We start from the raw sequence: 22,611 nt of genomic DNA, 5'->3' as shown, positions 1-22,611 counted from the left end.
CTGGTGAACGAGAGGAGAGGGATGGTATAGAGCTGGGTGGGGGCACAGGAGCCCATGGGGAAGGTGTTCGCCTCTGGATGAAGGGGGGTTGTGTCAGATACCACGGGTGAAGCATCGGGAAGAGGACCCTGCCTGTAAATCCTGCTCAAGGACTGCACCATCATCATGCCCAATGTGTGTGTGTATTAGGTTTGTATGAATATAATATTGCCAATTGTATCTGTTTTTATGAAATGTTTGCTATGCGCCAATGATTATTCCATCCATGGGGAGACCATAGAAGAACGATCCAAGGAGTTGGGAGGGGAATCAAATAATAAATCAGCGATTCTGCAGTATAATGCCATTGGTGATAGGTGTCATGAAAGAAATACAACATGGTGGGGAGGAGTGTGCTGGGGATGTTCAGGTAGGGCCTCTGTCAGGAGGTGACATTTGAGTGGAGAGCAGGTGGGGGGCCCCGAGCAGAGGTGTGTGGGAAGAGTATTCCAGCAGAGGAAACAGCGTGTGCTTGCTCAGCTGGGCAGAGGAGTAGTGAGAGAATGGTGAGGCTGGAACCAGGTCACCAGATTTTATAGTCATTAGGGGTTTCAAGTAGGAGTGTGGCCTAACGGAATCTTGATTTTATCAAGATTACTGTGCAGAACAGATGAAGCAGAGTCCCTGTTAGGAATTGCTGTAGAGATCCAGGCAGGAGATGCTCGGTTCCTGGAGTTGACTGGTGGAGGCACAGCTGGTGAACAGTAGGCCCAATCCAGGCTCTGTGTTGAAGGCATGCTGCCTGTGTTAGAGAAGTGAGGAACAGCTGTGACTGGGGCTGAAACTGGGTGACTGAACAGGCCCTCTAGAGATGGCGGATGCAAGGAAGCAGGTTTCCAGAAGGGGTTGGGTTTGGGGTTGAATTGGTGGATTTGGGATTTGCTGGTTTTCAGATGCCCAGGAGAGGAGTGGGGATGACCCTGTGGGATAGAAAGCTATGGCTGGAGGTGGAAATCTGGAGTCACCGTATGTAGCAGGAGTTGGGACTTGAGAGGGTTGAGTGTGTTTTGAGAAGCAGCCCCAGAGAGGGCAGACCCTGCGAAATGCCAGCCCTGGACTGTGGGAGCCCAAGGGTTAGTGGAGGAGGAAAGTGAGGGAGGACGAGGGCAAGAGAAGGGGGTAGGGAGAGCTGCTGCCGCCTTGAGATAAAAGGAAAATTGCAGGTGTGGAGCCCTGGAATCCAAGTGAGCACCTGTGTTTCAAGGAGAGAAAGAGGTCAGGGGGATAAATCCTGCCCCAAGATCAAATCCGATGAGCAAAGAACACTGCCCATTGAATCTGGTAGAGAGTCCCCTGAGCAAAGCAGACAGTGGAGCTCCTGGGCTAGGGCACTTTCTGGAGGAGAAGGGAGATAACAGAGTGGACACAGCCCTGTGGAGAAAAACGGTCTCATCTTAAAGATGGGAGAAATTGCAGTGCATCACCTGGAGGAGGGAGGGCTGGTGCCCAGGCCCACAGGGAGCCAGAGGGTAGGGAAGGCTGCCTCTGGACCCGAGGCAGGTCCACAGCATCTGGGCAGGCAGAGCCTGGGGCAGGCTTCTTCCAACTTTGCCTACACTCCAGTAAAATAAGGAGCGAGTGTGACGTTTTATTTTATGAGCCAACTTGGCTAGCTGTGGTACTCAGTTTTTGTTCAAACACCAGTCTGGCTGTTTCTGTGAGGCTGTTTTTTAGATGTGATTAATAGTTAAATTTGTAGACTTTGAATGCAGCAGGTTACCCTCCATAGCATGGGCAGGCTTCATCCAATCTGTCGAAGGCCGTAAGAGCAAAGACTGCAGTCTCCTGAGGAAGGAAATCCCCCTGCGGCGTGCCTTCCGACTTGCTGCAGCCTCGGCTTTCTGGATCTGCAGCCTGCCCTGCAGATTTTAGACTTGCAAGCCAATCAGTTCCTTAAAAGAAAACAGTCTCTCTCTCATCTCTCTCTATTGATCTCTAGCTCTATATCCCCCACCCCCTTCCCTTCCCCCACTCCACATGCTATTTGTTCCGTTTGTCTGGAGAACCCTGACTGCTACGCAGGGCCCTTAAGTGACAGAAAGGGGGTGAAATGTGAGAGCAGGGGGAAGAGGGCGTGAGACGGCCATCTTGCAGAGTGGAAAGGTGAATGAACGATAGCAAAGGAAACTGTGAATTATATATAACCTGGAAAGTGAAGTGTGCACAGGGAAATGTGATGTGTAACCTAAAGCCCAGTGCTTTGCAGGTGGGCAGCCATTCCACTGTGGCATCGCCCCCTGTAGAGGAGGTCATCATTCCGCATAACATGCTTGTAGACTGATGACAAATACAGGTGTGCAAATATGTGAAGCCGCATCACTGGACCAACCGCACCTGCCTTCCCTGGGAGCTGTCACAACCCACAGGCCCCAACCACAGCTTGTGTGGCTAACCAGGCACCAGGGACTTGTATGCTTTTTGCAGTGTGAGAACCTCTGTTGTAAGCTGGGCATAGTAGATATTCAATAAACTGTGGCTTTGGGAACAGTCCTAGGAATAGTAGTGCTAGTTCTTACTGTGTTAGTCACAGACATCTAGGGGCATGGACAGCAAGGCATTAATCTGGTCCCTTATTGGGGCCTGTGGAAAGGGGTCAGCGAGAAGCTGTTCGGTGAAACAGCTTTGCATGATGACATTTTCTCACTATAGAGGCCTCCCAACTGTCACAGAGGCCTGTTCATCTATTTTATTTTTTCTTTTTTTGAAAGCAAAAACACTTTGAGATTTGCAGGTAGACTGACATAACCCACTCTCAGGGGCTCCAGTGAAAGTACCTCTAAAAATGGCCAAGTGGTCACTAAAGAGATGACATCTTTTTCCTTGAAATCAGCGTTGGATGCTACAATCAAGAAAATAAAACAAAGGCCCCAAACACTGGTATTTGGAGCTATTCTTGAGCATTGGGTTGTTCATGCTTATTCAGCCAGACCATCAGGGACAAGCTTGTGCCTTGACAAATTCAGATTTGCAGAAATGACCAGATTTATCGTCTTGATGCAGTGAGCGGGGGAGGGCACCCAGAGGAGGCTGGAACATGGCTTGATAATGGGAGAAGTATTTTTGCGAGGTTTGGCTCCAGATGGAGAAGGAGGAGGAGGAGGGGGAGGGGAGGAGGAGGATGATGTCAGGTGTGATATAAGTGTGGGAGTAAGTCTCCCTTGTGGGATCTTTAAGAATCACTCCCAAGTGGCTGCAGCAATTACAGTCCAAGAATGATATGAAATTACAGGATTTATGCTGCTCCAAGGTCCTGGAGAGGGAGGCACCGCATGCGTGCAGGGGCCATGTTAGAGCCCAGGCTCTGCAGTGCAGTGCAGGTGGGGGGTCGAGAAAGAGAGAACCCGTGGGCAAGTACCTGTGTCGGGGGGTCAGGGTGGGGCACACAAACAGAAGGTATGAGGGTATTTTACTGGTGCATTGGAATGTCGCTGGAGCACAGTCAGGGGAAGGCAAGAAGGGGACCTGGAGCCAGAGAGCAGGCTTATCACACCAGTGTGCCTAGTTGCTTGGGGGACTCACAGCCTGTGTGTGATGTTGAGGCCTCATGGAAGTATGAAGTTTTAATAATTGATAATGTATCAGGGAAGTGGGAGTCACATCTGCACTGGTTGTTGTTTAGAGGGGGGCTCAGGAGAAGCATTAGGGGTTCACTGAGGGTGATGGGCCGTCAGGAGGCAAGGATGCCTTAGTCATTGCATTCCCCCAGTTAAAATGAGTGTAGCAAGTGGGTCTAGGGCGTTCCTGGTTAGAAAGCAGGAGTCTGTCTGTCAAGCAGACGTTGTGGCATTTCGAAGCTTTGGCAAGACCTTGGGGAAAACCATGTGTCCTGTGAATGCACAGTGGGTTACTCGTCTGTCTCCTTAGCCTGATGAAAGGCAGGGCTGCCTGTTCTCCTTTCTCAGTCCTTGCAGATCTTTGCAGATTTTCTCACATTCACTCCTGGAGAGGTTTTTTTTTCTTTTTTTGTTGCTGCTGTTGTTGTTTTGAGATGGAGTCTCGCTCTGTCACCAGGCTGGAGCGCAGTGGTGCCATCTAGGCTCACTGCAACCTCCGCCTCCTGGGTTCAAGTGATTCTCCTGCCTCAGCTTCCTGAGTAGCTGGGATTACAGGTGCGTGCCACCACGCCTGGCTAATTTTTGTATTTTTAGTAGAGACGGGGTATCACCATGTTGGTCAGGCCGGTCTTGAACTCCTGACCTCGTGATCTGCCTGTCTCGGCCTCCCAAAGTGCTGGGATTACAGGCGTGAGCCACCGCACCCGGCCTGGAGAGGTTTTGATGCTCTTAGGAGGGAAAAGCCCTGATCGTTACAGTTCTGCAGATGTTTCCATGAATGTGAGTTTGATCCTTTGTGATCGTCTTTGCTGTCTGCTCCTTAAATGCGTTGAATCCCAGCATCCTTGGAATTTCAGTCCTTAAATGCATTGAATCCCAGCATCCTTGGAATTTCAGGAGGGAAACTGATGTTCAGAGAAAGAGGATAGTGGTCAGGAACCCAGTGTTACAGGGGTATGTGTGTGTGTCTGAATGAGGGAGGGATGGGGAAGTAGACTTTGTCCAGAATATGTTCAGCATTTGCTAGGTATATTATCTGCATTGTATTGCCTAATTCTCACCACCATCCCAGCAAGTTGGAGCCCTGAGTAGAGTTTGGACTCTGCCTTCCAGAAAAGAAGGGTTTGCTGCAGGCCTCAAATGGGGTGATTGGTTCTTGGGCGAGTAAATGCAGACCCTCTGGTGTTGTAGGACAGTGTTTCGGTCGATCTAGTAAAGGGGGAAGACGTCCTTACTCACAGTTCTGGAATTTTATTTCCAGCTATTCCTTGTATGCCATGTCACTTAGGAAAATTTAAAAAGTATCTGGCTGGGTGTGGTGGCTCACACATGCCTGTAATCCCAGCACTTTGAGAGACCAAGGCAGGAGGATCACTTGAGTCCAGAAGTTTGAGACCAGCCTAGGCAACATAGCAAGAACCCATCCCCACAAAAAATTTAAAAATTGGCTGGGCAAGGTTGCACATACTTGTAGTCCCAACTGCCTGGGAGGCTGAAGCAGGAAGATCACTTGAGCCGAGGAGTTGAGCTATGATTGTGCCACTGCACTCCAGCCTGGGCAACAGAGCGAAACCCTGTCTCAAACAAAACAAGTAAATATCAGTTCTGTTCAGCTTCATGCCACCTTACTCTTTCCATAGCATTTTCTGAAATTCAAGTTACCTCTGACAACTCTGCATTTCTCTCCTCACATCTAGTATTTGCCAATTGATAAAAAGTCTGGGAGCGTTAATGTGTCTTAGATTTATTTTTTTCTGTGCAGTCTCACTTAGAAACCCTAACCTGTATCCTGATTTCACCTCATAGCATAGCACAGACCTCATCCTGGATCCCACACCCTGATGTGTGTCCTGATTCCAGCTCAGAGCACAGACCTCATCCTGGATCCCACACCCTGTTGTGTGTCCTGATTCCATCCCATAGCAGAGACCTCATCCTGGATCCCACACCCTGATGTGTGTCCTGATTCCAGCTCAGAGCCCAGACCTCATCCTGGATCCCACACCCTGTTATGTGTCCTGATTCCAGCTCAGAGCACAGACCTCATCCTGGATCCCACACCCTGATGTGTGTCCTGATTCCATCTCATAGCAGAGACCTCATCCTGGATCCCAGACCCTGTTATGTGTCCTGATTCCAGCTCAGAGCACAGACCTCACCCTGGATCCCACACCCTGATGTGTGTCCTGATTCCATCCCATAGCAGAGACCTCATCCTGGATCCCACACACTGATGTGTGTCCTGATTCCAGCTCAGAGCCCAGACCTCATCCTGGATCCCACACCCTGTTATGTGTCCTGATTCCAGCTCAGAGCACAGACCTCATCCTGGATCCCACACCCTGATGTGTGTCCTGATTCCATCTCATAGCAGAGACCTCATCCTGGATCCCAGACCCTGTTGTGTGTCCTGATTTTACCTTATAGCACAGACCTCATCCTGGATCCCATACCCTGATGTGTGTCCTGATTCCAGCTCAGAGCACAGGCCTCATCCTGGATCCCACACCCTGTTATGTATCTTGATTCCATCTCAGCAGAGACCTCATCCTGGATCCCACACCCTGTTATGTGTCCTGATTCCAGCTCAGAGCACAGACCTCACCCTGGATCCCACACCCTGATGTGTGTCCTGATTCCATCTCATAGCAGAGACCTCATCCTGGATCCCAGACCCTGTTGTGTGTCCTGATTTCACCTTATAGCACAGACCTCATCCTGGATCCCACACCCTGTTATGTGTCCTGATTTTACCTTATAGCACAGACCTCGTCCTGGATCCCACACCCTGATGTGTGTCCTGATTCTAGCTCAGAGCACAGGCCTCATCCTGGATCCCACACCCTGATATGTGTCCTGATGATTCATCTCATAGCAGAGACCTCATCCTGGGTCCCAGACCCTGTTGTGTGTCCTGATTTCACCTTATAGCACAGACCTCATCCTGGATGCTACACCCTGTTATGTGTCCTGATTTTACCTTATAGCACAGACCTCATCCTGGATCCCACACCCTGATGTGTGTCCTGATTCCAGCTCAGAGCACAGACCTCATCCTGGATCTCACACCCTGACATGTGTCCTGATTCCAGCTCAGAGCACAGACTTCTTCCTGACCTCAGCATCTCTCTCCAGCCTGCTCACTAAGGTGCAGTTTAAGCCATGCTGTCCCTACCCTGGGTATTTTTCCCTCTGTCAGACCCACATACAGGGCAATTCTATTTCTGCCCTCTTGCTATGTGTATTGCTTAAGTGGTGGGAGATGATGGGTTAATTTTTCCATTCATAAACTCTTGACATAAACTGTTGATACACCTGGCCCAAATGGATAGAACAAAGTCTGGCACTTAAATACCCAGCGCAGAATTCGAGATACTTAGCAGGTGCTTCCTCTTCACAGTCCTTCTTCCTCCTCTATTAGCTGCATAAAAACTTTTAAACTTTATAGTGTTTGACATTTCTCATTTTAGTGTATCTTAATCTGCCCTTCTGCCCTTCTGCCATTGAACACTGTAATAATTAATTTTCGGTGTCAACTTGACTGGGCTAAGGGATGACCAGATAGCTGGTAAAACGGTAACTCCAGGTGTGTCTGTGAGGGTGTTTCCCAAAGAGACTGGCATTTGAATCAGACTGAGTAATGAAGATTTGCCCTCACTGATGTGGGCTGGCATTATCCAATCTGTTGAATGCCCAGAGAAAGTGAAAAGGCAGATGAAGGAGGAATTCTCTTTTCTTCTTGAGCTGGAGCACCCACCTTCTCCTGGCCTTAGACACTGGGGCTCCAGGTTCTTGCAGCTTCATACTCTGACAGTGGTCCCCCAGTTTCTTAGGCCTTCAGCCTCGGACTGAGAGTTACACCAATAAATAGCTTCCCTGTTTCTCCAGCCTGCAGATTGCATATCATGAGGCTTCTCAGTCTCTGTAATCATCCAAGCCAGTTTCCATAATGAATACCATCTTCATCTATCTGTTAAAATCTGTATCCTGCTGGTTCTGTTTCTCTGAAGAACCCTAATACAGACGCCACCTGCCAGTTATTTGTGCTCCCACATGAAGTATTCTGAATTCCTCTCTATCTCCAAACATTCCAAGTACTTTCTCTAAGTCTTTTATTTTATTTATTTCTCTGAGACAGGATCTCTGTTGCCTAGGCTGGAATACAGCGGCACAGTCACAGCTCACTGTAGCCTCTACATCCTGGACTCAAGCAATCCTCCCACCTCAGCCTCTCAAGTAGCTGGGACTACAGGCATGTGCCACCATGCCCTGCTAAGTTTTTAAATTTTTTGTAGAGGCGGGGTCTCACTATGTTGCTCAGGTTGGTCTCGAACTCATGGGCTCAAGGCATCCTCTCACCTCGGCCTCTCAAAGTCTTGGGATTACAGGTGTGAGCCACCATGCCAGGCCACTAAATCTTATAAGCATAGCATGATCTGTTGCAGGAATTCCTTAGCACTCTGTAGCTACCGTTTTTTTAATTTTGCCAGTCTTCTTCCGTCCTCGTTCCTTCAGGCCCAGTTCACTGCATGTGCAAATAGGGGCAGCAGGGAGAGTCTTAGAATGGGTAAAATTGTGTCCCTAACAAGGTTTATGTCCTAACTTTTGGTTCCTGAAAATGTGAACTTAATTTGAAAATGGAATATTTGCAGACGTAATCGAGTTATGATGATACTGAATAAGGGTCATCATGAGTTAGAGTAGGCCCAACATCCAATGACAGGTGTCCCTATAAGGCCATGTGAGATGACAGAGACGGAGACTGGAGGGATGTGTACAAGGTCAGGAACATCACGGATGGCTGTCACTCACCAGAGTCTAGGAGGAGGCAAGGAGGGATCCATTCTCAGAGCCTTCGGAGACAGCATGGCCCTGCAGATGCCTTGATTTCTGACTCTGTTGTTTCAGGCCACTCAGTTTATGGCAATCATGACACCAGCCCTAGGAAACAAACAGAGGCTTGTTTCCTCTGACACCCACTGACTTGACTGACAGTCTTAGGAAACTTGCTGCCATCCTACCTTTCTGCTTGTTTTATAGTGATTGTTGCCAGACTGTTCACATTAAATATCTTGTAAACAAATCTGAAACCCTGCACTGAGACTTGAAGCTTGTCACCTTCAGCTTTACCCACCAACACTTTTTTTTTTGAGATGGAGTCTCGCTCTGTCTCCCAGGCTGGAGTGCACTGGCGCGATCTTGGCTCACTGCAACCTCCACCTCCTGGGTTCACGCCATTCTCCTGCCTCAGCCTCCCGAGTAGCTGGGACTACAGGCGCCCGCCACCACGCCCGGCTAATTTTTTGTATTTTTAGTGGAGACGGGGTTTCACCATGCTGGCCAGGCTGGTCTCGAACTCCTGACCTTGTGATCCGTCCACCTCAGCCTCCCAAAGTGCTGGGATTACAGGCGTGAGCCACCGCGCCTGGCCCACTTTTTTTTTTTTTTTTTTTGAAACGAGGTCTTGCCACATTGCCCAGGCAATCTTGAACTCCTAGGCCCACGTGATTTTCCCAAGCAGCTGGGATTACAGGCACACACCCCCATGACCAGCTTTTCCCCTGCCTTTTAGTTCCCACACCTCACTGGTTAAAATTGACAGTGTCCCCCAACTCCGATCCATCAGCTCTTTTGAATTCTGGTTGCCTTTTGTTGAGTTGTCTCATGGAATATCGAGATAATTGCCAACAGATCTCAGTGCCTTTCTTTCTTTCCCTCTGAGTTAATTCAACTTGGCATTTACTGGGTATCAAATCAGACAGCAGCCTCACTCAAGCGTGAGCAAGTGGGGCTTATTCTAGATGACCTGGAAACCCCACGGGTGCAATCGGAAGATGAAATAAGTGAGACTGACAGTAATGCAAAGAGGTGGGCGGCACCTCCCAGGGAGAGGAGAAAAATGCCTCCCTGGTGAGTCCCCCCTCCCAACAACAAGACAGCGTAGCAGCCAAGGGAATTGCCCTCTGAAGGTCTGCTGAAAAATCAACTGACAAAATTCAGATGAATAGGAGAAAAGGCATACAGATTTATTCGATCATAGTTCTAATGACTCATAGTTCTAAATGACTCAGAGGCCTTCAGAATGAAGACCCAGAGACACAGGGAAAACCGTCTATTTTTTTTTTTTTTTTTTTGAGATGGAGTCTCGCTCTGTCACCCAGGCTGGATTGCAATGGCACAATCTCAGCTCACTGCAACCTCCACGTCCCGGGTTCAAGCGATTCTCCTGCCTCAGCCTCCTGAGTAGCTGGGATTACAGGCACACGCCACCACACCCAGCTAATTTTTGTATTTTTAGTAGAGATGGCGGTTTCACCATGTTGGTCAGGCTGGTCTTGAACTCCTGACCTGGTGATGCGCCCACCTCAGCCTCCCAAAGTGCTGGGATTACAGGCGAGAGCCACCGCACCCAGGGGAAAACTGTCTATTTTTATGCTGAGGTTCAACAAAGTGTAGATAGCAACGCAGAGAAATGATTGGGGAAAAGGGCATGATCTAAGGCTAACAGGCTGAGTGGGGAAACCCAGCAGGGCATCTGCTTAGATTCTTCCTGGCTTTCCTGTGCAGCATGTCTTCTGGTTACGGGGCAGCCCCTCTATGGAATGGTGGTGGGGGGTCTTATGACCTACAATCAAAAAAGTTAGGTCAGATTATTTATTTATGGTCAGTTTTTATACAGAAGGTGGGGGGAAGTTAGATTAATATTTTTAGGTATAATGGCTGGCTTTAGGGAAAAGGGGGTTCTGGTTTCACTTTGGAGAAGAATTCTAGTTTCTATTGTTGGCCTCAGGGGAAAATGAGGGGCCAGAGACAGGAAGGCAGGAGAAGGTCAGAAAACTTGCTTCTGAGGCTGCTACTGCAGTCTTCATTTTGGGGTATCATCTTCTGAACCCCAAGAACAAGAAGCTTCATTCCCTACAGACGTGTTCACAGCCAGGAGGGGTGGCCTAAAGGTGACTAGGGCACAGTGCATTTGGAGAAGAACTAGCAAGACAATCAGCAGGTCCACATTAGCTCTGGACTTCCCTGCCCTGTCATCAGCCAGGGATGGCTCCAAGGGGGCATCTTTTAGGTTTTGTTTCAGGCTTATTGGGGATTCACCAGCTTAAAAGAAAGAGGCAAGGGCATCCAGGACACCTACACAAAGGTGGGGCCTCTTTTTTTTTTTTTTTTTTGAGACAGAGCCTCACTCTGTCGCCCAGGCTGGAGTGCAGTGGTGCGATCAGCTCATTGCAACCTCTGCCTCCCAGGTGCAAGCAATTCTCAAGCCCCCCAAGTAGATGGAATTACAGACATGCACCACCATGCCCGGCTAATTTTTGTAATTTTAGTAGAGATGGGGTTTTGCCACGTTGGCCAGGCTGGTCTCAAACTCCTGGCCTCAAGCAATCTGCCCACCTCGACCTCCCAAAGTGCTGAGATGACAGGCATCAGCCACCGCGCCCGGCCAAGCCTCTTGAAAACACTATTTGGAGGGAACTGTGTGACAGACTTGGCGATAAGACATGGAGGCCCCCTGGTACACCACGCTAAAGAATTTGGTTTTTACTCTGCAGGCTGGAGTTTATGATTTTTTGCCTGCATCCCCAAGAAAGGCACATGCTCTGATAATTCCTGCTCTATTCTGTTAGAAGAAGGCAGGACTAGGCCGGGTGTCGTGGCTCCCACCTGTAATCCCAGCACTTTGGGAGGCACGTGGATCACCTGAGGTCAGGAGTTGGAAACCAGCCTGGCCAACATGGTGAAGCACGGTCTCTACTAAAAATACAGAAAATTAGTTGGGCATGGTGTCAGATGTCTGTAATCCCAGCGACTTGGGAGGCTGAGACAGGAGAATCCTTTGAACCTGGGAGACGGAGGTTGCAGTGAGCCGAGATTGCACCACTGTACTCCAGCCTGGGCAACAAGAGGGAAACTTCGTATCAAAAAAAAAGAAAAAAAAAAAGCAGGACTGCTATTGACAAAGATTTTCTCGACTTAACTCTTCTCAAGCCCTGATTTTTGGGCTTCTGTGTTTATCTCTGCATTGTCTAATCCTGCTAAGTCAGTTTAGCCAGAATCCTGCACCGTTGATACTGATCACCCCGATACCTGATTGCGTTCCTTATCCTCCATCATGGCTCTGGTGATGTGGTATCTGATCACCGTGATATCTGATCAGGTTCCTTGTCCTCCATCGTCCCCTGGGTAATGTCTGATCACCATGGCCTGCCTTCAGCAAGAGTCCCGTTAGGTCCGTTTAGCCAGAACATCCACACCCGTGGTGTTTCTTCTTATTAATTTTCTACTGACCCCCATCCTGCTCCCTGGCGATAAATTTCCACCTTTACTTGTGTTCAGAGTTGAGCCCAATCTCTGTTCCCCACTGTAAAACACTGCTGTGGTGGGTCCCTATACTTATCTCCATTGGCCACCTGAATAAAGTCTGCCTAACTGTTCTTTAATCAGTAGTATCATAATTTTTTCATAAACACTGTCACATGTTATAATGGGTCTTTCAAGCAACAAAGTGGGCCAGGCATGGTGGCTCACGCCTGTAATCCCAGCACTTTGGGAGGCTAAGGCGGGCAGATCATTTGAGCCCAGGAGTTAAAGACCAGCATAGGCACCGTCTCTACAAAAAACAAATAATAAAACAATTAAGCAGGCATGGTGGCTCGCACCTAGATTCCCAGCTACTCCAGATGATTTTTTTTTTCTTGAGACAGTCTTGCTCCATCACCCAGGCTGGAGTGTAGTGGCACCATCTCGGCTCACTGCAACCTCTGCTTCCCGAGCTCAAGCAATTCTCCTGCCTCAGCCTCCTGAGTAGCTGGGATTACAGGTGCGTGTCACTATGCCTGGCTAATTTTTGTATTTTTAGTAGAGACGAGATTTCACCATGTTGGCCAGGCTGGTTTCAAACTCCTGACCTCAAGTGATTCACCTGCCTCAGCCTCCCAAAGTGCTGGGATTACAGGCGTGAGCCACTGTGTCCGGCCTTGAAAGGATTGTTTAAACTCAGGAAGTCAAGGCTGCAGTGAGCTATGATTGCACCACTGCATCTAGCCTGGGCAATAGTGCAAAATCCTGTCTCTGAAAACAAACGAAAAAGACAACAAGGTGTTAGTGAAAGGTTCTCATCAGGCTAAGGGCATCTTAACAGGTAGCAGGGTTCAGTTAGCATATTTGAGAAGGACAAACTGTAGCCCCAAGGCCAGGAGAGAGAAGTGCAGGTGTCTGGTTCACTGGCCAAGCGACAAGAAAAGATGACGCCACAGGTGGAAAAGTGCACACTTGACCTTGTGATGGTTATATCCTGTTCTTTAAAATATTGTACAAAAGTAGCTGTGGGTTATAACTACAAGATGTATATAAAACATAAATGAGCCAGGTGTGGTGGCTCACGCCTATAATCCCAGCACTTTGGGAGGCTAAGGCAGGAGGATTGCTTGAGGCCAGGAGTTTGAGATCAGTCTGGGCAACATAGGGAGACTGTATCAATAAACATTAAAAAAAAGGGCGCAGTGGCACCTGGCTGAGCCCGAGTTTGAAACTGCAGCGAGCTATGACCCCACCACTGCACTCCAGCTGGGCCACAGAGCAAGACACTGGCTTTTTTTTTTTTTTTTTGTAAAGAAAGAAAAATGAATTTTATGTTTAGGCTTGGTTCCCATCTTCAAGATATCTCATTATGTATTTGTAAATATTCCAAAATTAAAAAAAATCCAAAATCCAAAACACCACTGCTTCCAAGCATTTCGGATAAGGGATACTCAACCTGTACCACAGACTGGGTGACATGAACAAACATTTATTTCTGGAGGCTTAGATGTCCAAAATCAAGGTGCTGGTATAATCAAATGGTGGAGATCCCCTCCCTGGTTCATAGAGGGCTATCTTTCTATGGCGGGGGTGAGTAGAGCTCTCTGGGGTTTCTTTTATAAGGGCACTAATTCCATTTATGAGTGCTCCATCTTCATGACCTAATCACCTCCCAAAGCCCCACCTCCTAATGCCATCACAATGGGGGTTAAGATCTCAACATAGGAATCTAGGGGGACATAAACATTCATTCCAGTTATGTCCCCCGAGATTCATATGTTTGGACCGGGCGTGGTGGCTCACACCTGTAATCCCAGCATTTTGGGAGGCCTATGTGGGAGGATCACTTGAGCTCATGAGTTCCAGACTAGCCTGGGCAATATAGGGAGACCCCGTCTCTACAAAAAAAATAAAAAATATTACCCTGGCGTGGTGGTGTGGCTTATGGTCCCAGCTACTTGGGAGGCTGAGGCATGAGAATCACTTGAACCCGGGACGCAGAGGTTGCAGTGAGCCGAGACTGCACCACTCTATTCCAGCCTGGACAACAGAGCAAGACCCTGTCTCAAAAGACAAAAACAAAAAGTTACTTTGCATGCTCATTTATCGTGTGTTGAATTAGAATTTACTTCCGTCCTTCGTGTCACTTTCAAAAATCTGTGTCTCACCATCATCAGTCTACTTGACATAATTTCTTTTAAAAGTTCCTCCCTTTGCCCACCCCCCCCCCCATGTAACTGCTCCTATCAGCAAATTCTGAGAATTCTGGGGACTCTGATACATCCTCAGAAATTATCCAGCATCGTATTATCTAATTGAGTTGAAACCAAGGCCAGGAAAGGAAGGACCTAGAGTGCTGGAAGAATTTCTAGGCCACAACCCTTGGTTCTCCCAGTTTCGGGTCTCTTTCTACCAGGTACTGGTACAAGACTGTCTAGAATTCCAGAGCCTTCTCGATGTCCGGGTCAGACCTCCATGCTCTCCAGCACCACTCCTCCCCAACCCTCTCCAGGGGTCCCCTGGCCTCGCACGGTTCCCCCTCCCCGGCCTCCACCTCCCCATCCCCAGTAAGTGCAAGCAGCTTTCCGGGGCAGGCAGCTGCCCTACACCTGGTGCTTACAGGGAAGTGGAGAGGAGGGGCAGGCGGCTGGAGCGGGGGTCTCCAAGGTGGGCCTGAAGCCCGGCGGGCTCCGGGGCGCTGAGCTCATTTCGCCTCGCCCTATGCGCACTGGCGCAGAAATTTCGGAGGTAGGGTTGAGTCTTGCAAGCTCCTCTCCGCCAGGCTGGGCTGCAGCGGACGCCGGCTTCCCCATCACCGCTCAGCAGCTTTGGCCCAGGAAGACCTGCGGCCCTGGCTCCCTTGCAGGGGTGCAGCTGGGGTCTCACCCAATTCCCGGCATAAATGAATGGGAGAGGCCTAGGGGTGAACGTTTATCTCCACATTACTGTGCAGATCATTCAAATCGGGAATAACCAGAACCTCAGTCTTCCCATTTCTAGGGCGGAAAGTTTCTCTTAAAAATTTTTGCAGTAAATAATTTTCCTAGAGGACCTCCTTTAGAGGGAAATTGGCGTATTCACCCCTCAATTGTTCCAGTGCTTTGTTTGTGTCAGAAATTAAATGAATAAGGCAGAGAGAACCTCTTGGACCTGCTGCACTAAATTCACAAATGAAAAGTTCATCACCGCTTGAGGGCGAGTGGCTTCTGGGGCTGAGCTCTCAGTGACCTTTAACCACGGCTCCTCACCAGGTTCCAGTGAATTTGGAAGAGGAATCCCGTTTTCTCTTTTCCAGAAAAGTCGCTGATTCCCAGTGTCTTTCCTACTGAGGGCTTTTTGAAGCATTCGGAGTTCAGTTTCTCTGGATTGTTATGGGCCCAGCTTCTGGGGCCTGTCCAGTACCACTCCATTTGAGAAGAGAATGAATAGGCAGTTACCTCTCTTGGACAAAGACGTTCCGATCCATCCCCTCTGAACTTGGAAAGAAATCTCCCCCCTTCTCAACAGGTCTTGCACCCTTGTTTTTCACTCTATGAGTTCTGCATGGTTTATTCAACATGGTGGGTCTCCACAGATATTTTTAATGAAAGAGGCTGGTGGAGATGAGATGTGAGAGTGTATTGCTTTTTTTTTTTTTTTTTTTTTTTTTTTTTTTTTTTTGAGATGTAGTCTCACTCTGTCACCCAGGCTGGAGTGCAGTGGCATGATCTCGGCTCACTGCAATCTCCACCTCCCGGGTTCAAGCGATTCTTCTGCCTTAGCCTCCCTAGTAGCTGGGACTACAGGCACCCACCACCGCGCCCAGCTAATTTTTGTATTTTTAGTAGAGATGAGGTTTCACCAGGTTTCACCAACCGCCAGGTTGGTCTCGAACTCCTGACCTTGTGATCCACCTGCCTCGGCCTCCCAAAGTGCTGGGATTACAGGCATGAGCCACTGCGCCCGGCCGAGTGTATTGCTCTTATCTGGGAAATAACCCATAGACGTATTTCTGAAGGAGGGCTTTTCACATCTGCCAGCAGGAAGCGTGAGGGGAGCATCCGCCCATCAGAAACTACTGCTTGCTTTAGCACAGCCCTTACCTCCAACAGTTTTATGGTCTCCCTTTTTTGAGGAAAGGAGACATCCTTCTCTAGGAATAGTTTTGGTTTGGGGATCCAGTAGGAGGTAGATCTGTTACAGGACAGGGGTCCCAATCCAGACTCCCAGAGAGGGTTCTTGGATCTCAGGCAAGAAAGAATTCAGGGCAAGTCCACAGTGCAAAGCCTTGTGTGTCCATAAAGCCTAAGCCCTGGCTGGTGTTAAACTCCTGGCCTCAAGATCTCATCAGATCTACCTCCTGCTGGATCCCCAAACTAAATCCAAGCCTCACCACGGCCACCTGTCTGGACCCCAGAATCTAAAGGCTCAACACCAGAGACATAAGCTCATGGACAAATCAAGCAAATATTCAAAATGTCACAAAACAACTGTTTTATGACTTTGAAACATCTAGCAGAGGCTGGGTGTGGTGGCTCATACCTGTAATCCCAGCACTTTGAGAGGCCAAAGCTGGAGGATGACCTGAGCCCAGGAGTTCTAGACCAGCTTGGGCCACACAGTGAGACCCTGTCTCTACAAAAAAATTTAAGAATTAGCCAGGCATGGTGGCACCCACCTGTAGTCCCAGCTACTTGGGAGGCTGAGGTGGGAGGATCACTTGAGCCCAGGAGGTTGAGGCTGCAGTGAGCCATGATTGCACCACTGCACTCCAGCCTGGGTGACAGAGTGAGACCCTTTCTCAAAAATAAAATAAAATTTTAGCCATGAGACTGAAAAATCTCACTAATTTAAAAGGACATTTGGGGCCAGGAGTAGTGGCTCACACCTGTAATCCCAACTGATATGGTTTGGCTGTGTCCCCACCCAAATCTGATGTTGAATTGTAGCTCCCATAATTCCCACGTGTTGTGGGAGGGACCTGGTGGGAGATAACTGAATCATGGGGGCGTTTTCCCCCATACCATTCTCGTGGTAGTGAATAAGTCTCATGAGATCTGATGGTTTTGTAAAGGGAAACCCCTTTTACTTGGCTCTCTTTCTCTCTGTTGCCTGCTGCCATGTAAGATGTGCCTTTTGCCTTCCACCATGATTGTGAAGCCTCCTCAGACATGTGGAACTGTGAGTCCATTAAGCCTCTTTTTCTTTATAATTTACCCAGTTTTAGGTATGTCTTTATCAGCTATGTGAAAATGACTAATACATCAACTCTTGAAGAGGCCTAGACAGGAGTATTGCTTGTGGCCTGAAGTTTGAGACCAGCCTGGGCAAAATAGCCAAACCTCATCTCTACCAAAAAATTAAAAAAAAAAAAAAAGCTAGGTGTGATGGTGTGTGCCTGTGTTCCCAGTTGCTTGGGAGGCTGAGGTGGGCGGGGTCAGTTCAGCCCAGAAGTTGGAGGTTGCAGTGAGGTGTGATTGCACCACTGCACTCCAGTGTGGGTGACAGACTGAGACTCTGTTTCTAAAGAAAATAAATAAATAAATAAATGAAAGGACAGTTGGATTAAAACTGTGACTCTGTAAATGGAACAAGTTAATCTGTCCCACATAGCTGAGTTGTAGAGAATATAGGGCAGCAAATCTACACCTCAAAGCGCAGAGAGAAAATTTAAGCTTTTTTTTTTTTTTTTTTTTTTTTGGTGAGACAGACTCAGTCTGTCACCCAGGCTGAAGTGCAGTGGTGTGATCTCAGCTCACTGCAACTTCTGCCTCCCAGGTTCAAGCGATTCTCCTGCTTCAGCCTCCCAAGTAGCTGGGATTACAGGTGCCTGCCACCACACCTGGCTAATTTTTGTTTTTGTTTTTGTGTTTTTTTTGAGGCAGAATCTCACGCTGTTGCCCAGGTTGGAGTGCAGTGGCGTGATCTCGGCTCACTGCAACCTCTGCCTCCTGGGTTCAAGCAATTCTTCTGCCTCAGCCTCCTGAGTAGCTGGGATTACAGGTGCGTGCCACCACACCCGGCTAATTTTTTTTTGTATTTTTAGTAGAGACAGAGTTTCACTGTGTTAGCCAGGATGGTCTCGATCTCCTGACCTTGTGATCTGCCCTCCTTAGCCTCCCAAAGTGCTGGGATTACAGGCGTGAGCCACCATGCCCGGCCTAATTTTTGTATTTCTAGTAGAGACGGGGTTTCGCCATGTTGGTCAGACTGGTCTTGAACTCCTGACCTTAAGTGATCCACCTGCCTTGGCCTCCCATAGTGCTGGGATTACAGATATGAGCCACTGCACCTGGCCAAATTTAAACATTTTTAAGACGAAATTTGTGTATGTTAGGTAAAGGGAGATTAAAAATGGATGCCAAGGTAACACAGAATCATAGGAATTTACAAGAGCATATAAGGAGACCAATTTTAGGTAGTTTCCAATGTAGTACCTATCAGAAATGGGTTCCCTTAATCATTGTATCCCTCCCCCAGTTCAGATGGAGCTGAACTCCCATTTCCAAATGGGTGGTTTCCAATTTGGTCTTCATTTTCCAGCTGGACCACTGAGCTCAGTGCAGAGCCCATTAATGAATAGGGCCAACAAAGCATTTGCAGTTTTCAGGGCCTAATACTTAGGTATTTGAAAAGCAAGCACAGCTGGAAGGCAGAACACCTAGATCCTCAGAAATCAAAGACCCTGTTTTTACATGGAGTCCTGGGTGTCTCAGAGCTGTATTAAAAGCCCAAGAGGGAAATGTCATGGGCCAGGCTGAGCAACACTTCCACAGTGTACCTTGCTGCAAAGGTATTCCCCCTGGGCTGGTGGATGGCCCAGTGCCAATCAGCCCACTGTGTGATCAGCCCATCTCTCATGGGTATCTTTTTTTTCAGTATTAAGTGTTCCTACGGTCTCCAAGTTTCCAAACTTCACATTTCTTATCTAAATGTTCAAAGAAATGAGTAGTCCCCTATAGTAGTAACCATTTGCTACAACTGCAGTCAGCCACCTCCAAAATTACACTTGCCAGTGACTCACCAGCCATAACACCCAAAGGTAACGTGCTCTCTTACAATACAAAATACTCCTGGTACCCATAAAAGCCAAAAAATATCAGGAAACTCAGACCGGGTGCAGTGACTCATGCCTATAATCCCAGCACTTTGGGAGGCTGAGGCAGGAGGATCACTTGAGCCCAGGAGTTTAAGAACAGCCAGGGCAACATGGTGAAAACCCATGGGTACAAAAAAATTAGCCAGGCGTGTGGTGATGTGCGCCTGTTGTCCCAGCTAATTGGGAGGCTGAGATGGGAGGATCACCTGAGCCTGGGAGGTGGAGGCTGTAGTCAGCCATGATTGTCATAGGAACAGAAGGCAGAGAAATTCTGGGAGGGCAGTTCCCCAGCCAAGGCCCCACCTTCAATCTGAAAAGCCTGATACTGCCACCCAAAGTGAGAACTTACGTCCCTGTTTTCCCATTCAAACGGTGCCTTTTCCAAAACCACCTGTGGCCTGCCCTACGCCCCATCCCGTGCCCATAAAAACCCCAGGCTCAACTGGCAGAGAGAGGGGAGGCAGCTGGACATCGCAGACTATGGTTGGATATCATTGAGAAGTGGCTTGACTTCAGAGGGACAGCTTGACAGCATAGCTTTTAGAGAGGAGTCCAGCTGGGGATGGCCAGACTTCAAGGGAAGATTACCTTCCTGCTCCATCCCCTTTTCAGCTCCCTTTGCCACTGAGAGCCACTTTCATTGGCAATAAAATCCCCCACATTTACCATCTTTTTATTCACGTGACCTGATTCCTCCTGGACACCAGGCAAGAACTCAGGTGCCATGAGTGTGAGTGCAAAAGGCTGTCACACTGACCCTCCACTGAGCTGTTAACACTGAAGCTGGCCATGGACGGCAAAGCTAAAAGGGCACTGTAACACTTCTGGGGCTTGAGGGATTGTGGGCACTCTCCCCTAAATGCTGCTGTGGGGCCGGTATGCAGTTCGCTTTTGCCAGCACCCAAAAGCGCTCACTCAGGCTTCTGCACCCACTCACTGGTGCTCCCTCTCCGAGCAGTGGAGCAGTGAGTGAATGGAGTTTGCCTCTGCTGGTGCCAAAGCAGCTGGCTGGTTCTAGCACCTGTGCACCCCAGTTTCTGCCCACAAAAGGGTCAAGGAAATATCCTGCTTCAATTGTGTGACAAAACATTTTCACTGGTCCATTTTCAAGGCCTGAAAAATCTAAGCACTGGCAGTCAGTCTGTAAATGTAACAAACCACATGGCTCATGCACCCAGAAGGTCACAATGAGCAAATAGAATGTAGAGGAGGGGTCAGTCCATAAAAGGGAAGAAAGTTTCGTTATAGGGAAATCGAAACTTAAGTGGGAGCTGGGCGCAGTGGCTCACGCCTGTAATCCCAGCATCTTGGGAGGCCGAGGCAGGTGGATCAGATGAGGTCAGGAGTTCGAGACTAGCCTGGCCAACATGGTGAAACCCCATCTCTACTAAAAATACAAAAATTAGCCAGGTGTAGTGGCAAGCGCCTGTAATTCCAGCTACTCAGGAGGCTGAGGCAGGAGAATTGCTTGAACCCAGGAGGCAGAGGTTGCAGTTTGCCAAGACTGTGCCATTGCACTCCAGCCGGGGTGACAGAGTGAGATTCTGTCTCAAAAAAAAAAAAAAAGAAAAGAAAAGAAAAAGAAACTTAAGCAGGGAAGGAGACTGGGGTATAACCTTACAAGGAGGACAATGAAACTTAGATGACATCCGGGAAGATTGTAACCCCATAGTACTCGACCAATGAGGAACTAGTGGAGGGACTTGTGTGCTAGAAGATAAATTACCTGTTGTGACTGCCCTGGCTGTGCCTGCCCACCAGACACCCGATCTTGCAAGACCGTTACTAAATGTCTCCTTTTCACTGTTCTTCATGCCTCTAAGTCCATTCTTTGGATTTGGACAGGTGAGTGTGTTTCTCACAAAGCTGGGGGCCCATCTGGGATCCATGTGCCTGTGTGAAGTGGGACTTTGGCTGAGAGGGGAGATGTGTCCCACCCAATTTAGGTGGCCCGCTCTATCTGGGCATCCCAGCTTTCCATAAAAGGCATAAACAAACCCAAGACTATTATTCAGGAGGCAGCAAAAGCAACACAGGGAGAAAAGCAGGCACTGAGGGAACCAGGCCAAGGTAGGAAAATTGGACTATAAGTACTGCCTTGGTCGTGGGGCATTTTTGGAGGTCTCAGGGTATGCAAGAAACCTCCAGGAACGGGGGTTGAGTACACAGGGAAAAACTCAGATGCAGACTGGCAGAAAATGGGAGACAGGAATTCTAGGCCTGGGAGCCAAAGAGACTCCCTCTGACATCCCCTGGATAGTCCTTTGGGGAGATTGTTGCAGGTTTGGTGGAACAAGCCTCAAACCAGGGACAAGGAAAAGGAAAAGATGAAAAAGTATTGCTGTTTTGTCTGGCCCAAAGACCCCATTCGTAAGCCTTCTGTCTTTTGGCCTAAGTTTGGCTCAGATGAGTATTGGGTGTGCCAAGCTTTAATTCTTTATACGAATAATAAAACCCCATCCTCACAAGAAGAGATAGGTTACTCTCTGCTGAATCAAGGAATTAGCCCCCATGATCCCCCTCAAAAAAGAAGAAAAAGAGCCTGGTGAAGAGCCCTCACCCAGTGAAAAGCCCTGGGACCCCCTATCGTGCTTGCCCCTTCATATGTCTCACAAAAAAGGGGACAGAAAGATCAAGGGGCAGCAGGAGGGTTAGAGGAAGAAAGACCCAGAGACCATGGGGGAGCCAAACCAACTGCTCCTTTAAATCCTTATCCAAATTTAAGAAAAGAATTAGAAGAGTGTAAGAGGGATATTGAGAACTTCCCTATCCCTTCCACACAGCAGGCATCTAGCATGTTCCCTCTTAGGGAAGTTCCCATGGGACAGGGAGAGATTGGCTTTGTAAACACTCCTCTTGCAAGTACTGAAGTTAGAAATTTCAAGAAGGAAATGAAACCACTCCTAGAAGATCCCCTGGGTTTAGCAGACCAGCTGGACCAATTCCTAGGACCCAGCTTTTACGCTTGGGCTGAAATGATGTCTATCATGAATATCCTGTTCACAGGAGAAGAAAGGGGAATGATTAGGAGAGTGGCCGCGACCAGTGGGGAGAAGCAACACCCTCCTGGGCAGGGAGACTTGCCAGCCAAACAAAAGTTTCCAAATGTTGATCCCGAATGGGATAATAATGATCCCAGGGACCGGGCCCAAATGCAGGACCTCAGGAAACTAGTAATTCAAGGGATCAAAGAGTCCACTCGTAGGACACAAAATGTCTCAAAGGCATTTGAGATTCAACAAGAAAAAGAGAAAACTCCCTTCACATTCCTGCAGAGGCTCAGAGATGAGAAAATACTCCAGATTAGATCCGGAGGACCCAGTAGGGCAAGGCCTTTTGCAGATTAACTTTGTTACTAAGAGCTGGCCTGACATTACAAAAAAAAAAAAAAAAATTACAAAAGATTGATGGATGGAATGAGAAACCAATTGAGGAATTACTGAGTGAAGCTCAGAAGGTCTTTGTGAAAAGAGAGGAAGAGAAGCAGAAACAGAAAGTGAACATCATGATTTCCACTGTGGAAGAGGTAGCCAAAAAAAAGATTAGCTCAAGATCCCCCTCAAATGAGACAAGGGAATGATAGATTTCGACACAGAGAAAGAAGGGAAATGCAGGAGAAAGCTCCTAAGACTATGA

Source organism: Pongo pygmaeus, chromosome 1, assembly GCF_028885625.2.
Source record: "Pongo pygmaeus isolate AG05252 chromosome 1, NHGRI_mPonPyg2-v2.0_pri, whole genome shotgun sequence".
Taxonomy (NCBI): Eukaryota; Metazoa; Chordata; class Mammalia; order Primates; family Hominidae; genus Pongo; species Pongo pygmaeus.
This window is presented reverse-complemented; position numbering follows the sequence as displayed.